Below are 3,820 nucleotides of genomic sequence, written 5' to 3' on the forward strand. Positions count from 1 at the left end.
TTTACCTTAATGCGGACGGCTGATTCCACACAGCTACCGCGTCTTTCTTAAAGAGACAGACCCCGCACGAAAGGAAAAGTTTGTTTCTATTCCCCTCTCGCTGGGCTTTCGCAAGTGGGTTTCTTACATTAATTATTACTATATTAAATTAATTCTTTTTATCAGTTCGCGAGAGATTCTCACTTTTTCTCAAGTGTAAATCAGCCGTGTGAGCTGCTGCGGTTGGGTGGAAAGGGAAAATTTGAAGCAGGAGGAAGATGCAGCAGGCTATCAATAAAAGAGGTATTAGGCTTGCTTGCGGACAACGTCTACTCGCCAACAAAATAAAGACCCGTATGATAATACAGGTTGCTAAATCCAACCCAGATCTGGTAGTCTGAACATTTAATATTTGTTGATGACATTGTTAACATGTAAGGAGTAAGAAGCTGTAATAACTGGTTTGTTTACATTAGTATTTATATTAAAAAATGTATAAATGAAAATCTACATGTCCCCATAGAGAGTCCCAGAAGATATATTTATAACCGTCTTTGCCTGCCTACTAAAAAGCAAATGTACAATAGGATAATCGGAGTGGCATAAACATGTAATAAATTTCATCATCTGGTGGTGGATCATAACTGCAAGTGACCTCCATCTATGTTCACTTGTTCAAAATGTTTGACTCCTCTTAATCTATAAGATCCTGACAGTGGCTGAAGCTTAACCAGAGTTCTACAATTCTTATAGAAAAGCTTAATAAATTTTCAAGGTATTTGCCTTTATTTTTCAAATGGAGAAAACAGTAGCATTCTGGAAATAAAACAACAAAAAAGACACTGGCGCTTTTCAGTCTTTTGTTAAAACCACAAGATAGCTTTAGATTCCCAAGAGAATCAGAGGTGAAGATAAAGTCAGCTTAGCTATTAATTCTTACAGCACAAAAAAGAAAGTTTGTACTGACACAGCAAGCCTTGAAAATGAGACTTGTGGAAATATTTAAATTAACTCAATTATTGTGTATTGTAAACACATGAGAATGCTTTAAATATACACTGAGTAGATACAGTAAATAATGTGGATATAGTGTGGAAAGAAAATAAGATTGCTAATGTATATTGTAAACACTAAGTGATTTTTTTCCTCTGCCATTTCTTTGTGTTTATGTGTGTATAAGCCATTATGCTTTCTCATTCCAAGCAGTGATTAATACATCTTTGAAGCATGGAACTACCCCAAATTCAATTTGGATCCTCACTTGTCCACACTCATATTTTTACAATCACTTTCCCAATATATTTTCACAGGCTGAAATTGTCTTACAAATGACTTGCCCTGAATCCAGGTAATAATTTGTTTTATTTCACCAAACTAATTAAAAAAGTAGAGGTGTGGTGTGGTTGAGTGGAGGAGCATATCTAACTAGAATGAATGAATAATATAACAAAGGAGAAAGGAGAAAAGGAAGAAAAAGGACATGAAATTTAACTCACAAGCAAAATGGCATTCAAAAATTAAATGGATTTTTTTCTAGATCTTTTTCTTTGCCCTTTTTGTCATTAAAACAAGTTAAAGAAAAGCAGAGAATGCCTTCTGCAAATTTCAAATGATTGAAATGACTTCTGCTGCCTGTTGGCTGCCTTCAATTTAGCAGTTCAAATCTCATCAGGCTCAAGGTTGACTCAGCCTTCCATCCTTCCAAGGTGGATAAAATGAGGACCCAGATTGTTGGGGGCAATATGCTGACTCTGTAAACTGCTTCTAGAGGGCTGTAAAAACACTGTGAGGAGGTATATAAGTCTAATTGCTATTGCTATTAACTCAAGATGTATGCATACCTTGTGTGTGTGTGTGTGTGTGTGTGTTTGTGTGTGTATGAGAGAGAGAGAGACAGAGACAGAGACAGAGACAGAGAGAGACAGAGGTACAGAGAGACAACATGTAATGCCAATACAATTAAAATTACTATTGGAATACAGCTCTCTCACGCACTCTCACTCTCTCTCTCACACACACACACACAAATGTAAACCATTGCATCTTTTTCAAAAATCTGAATAATAAAAAATTATCAAAAGGAGTCCAGGAATGGAAGTTTCATCTGGACATAACAGATTTTCATTCAAAGCTTCTGTTAGTGTAATCCATTTCCTATTAGCACCAGTAAAAGATTTTAAAACCAATTAAACACTTTAACAAAGCTAATGACACCACCATTAATAATTATAAATTATTTAGGAATTAAACAAAACATAGTCCTCCAGGCCAATTCAATCAGCCAATTAACTATTGGATTTAAGAAACCATATTAAAAACTTTCTCAGCAGTCGATGCTTCCCTTACCCCATGAAAAAAACTTTTGGATTTTGCTGATGATGAGTTAAAGCAATTAGATCAATTAGATAACCACCTTGACAATGTCATACAACCCAAGCACAGATAATAATTTCTGTAGTCCAAGATAGCTGTGAAATCTTAGCATCTATATTTATAAAACAAAGAGATCCGTATTCGTAACAATAAGATCCTGAACTTTTTCTCATGAAAATAAAGCCATTGCAGGAAAAGAGCCATGTTAGTCTATGGTGATAGAAAATCAGACTGGGAGCATATTTCCTGATTTCCAAATTTCATCAAAAGGCGTGTGCTATATACATTAATAACATTTGTTTAAAAAGATGCTGTCTGATCTGATTTTTTGTGAAAATGACAGAAATCTATTCAAAAAATCTTCATTAAACACTTCTGTTAAAGTAGAATGTAGAAATGCAACACCTTTTTTTTTCTCTTTTAGGTGGAAAGACACCAGACAAAGGAAACCTTCCTAGTTCATAGATTGAAAGGACATTCCCAAGTTTTGGAATAAATGTGTAAAATTTGGTTTGCAATTTAATCTTGAAACAATTTTGTTTACACTTTCTGCTAAAAAATGAGCAAATCTAATCTGTTGTTGAGATATACTGTTGAGAAATATACTATGTGTACTTTTTAAGAAGAAAAAAACCCCCTCAGAACTAGATTATTAGAGTATACTTCTACATATCATGCAGTGTTTTATTATTTAATTAGTTTAAGTCTACATTTGAAATTGAATGTGTGGATGACCTTGGGGGATGGGAGAAAGATATGGTGCCTATGAAAAAAAAAATCAGACAAGATAGGGAGGGGCCCCCAAGGAGCTAACATTCAGAGACAGAAACTTAGGAAGCATCCACCCTAAGTTAAAAGTGGTGGCAGGAAGTTTGTACTTGCAAGATTGATATCAGCCCTCTTAGGTAAACCAGACAGGAAATACAACTAGATGAACTAATTCTACTTTACTATAAGGTTATTGTCAATCTTGGAGCCATCTTTGGAGCATCTTTAGGGTTGCCACAGCGAAGCTCGCTGGAGCTTTGGGAAAGGAGGGGGGAGTAGAGATAGCTGAGGGGGATATGTAGCCAAAATAACATTCTTTCTTCTGGGAACCAAGGACACTCTCACCAGCACCTGGAGGGACTTGAAAGGGAGGTATGAGGAGAGAGACCTGATTGGGGCATGTGATGATTGTGTGTAATGTGGGGAAGAACTTTGGATTTTGAACTGACTGGGGAAAACCCGGGGAACTTCAGATTTGGGTTTTCATCAGCTGTGCCAATTGTTGTTGTTAGTTGCGAAGTAGTGTCCGACCCATTGCGACCCCATGGACAACTTTCCTCGAGGCCTTCCTGTACTCTACCATCTCCCGGAGACCATTTAAGCTCACGCCAACTGCTTCAGTCATCTGTGTCATATTGACATGCTTAATAAATCTATACTTTGAGGAACCCTGCCTTGGAGTCATGATTTCCTATGGGCT

This window comes from Pituophis catenifer, unplaced genomic scaffold (assembly GCF_029215685.1).
Source record: "Pituophis catenifer annectens isolate HBS135680 unplaced genomic scaffold, rPitCat1.0.hap2 SCAF_4, whole genome shotgun sequence".
NCBI classification, from domain to species: Eukaryota; Metazoa; Chordata; class Lepidosauria; order Squamata; family Colubridae; genus Pituophis; species Pituophis catenifer.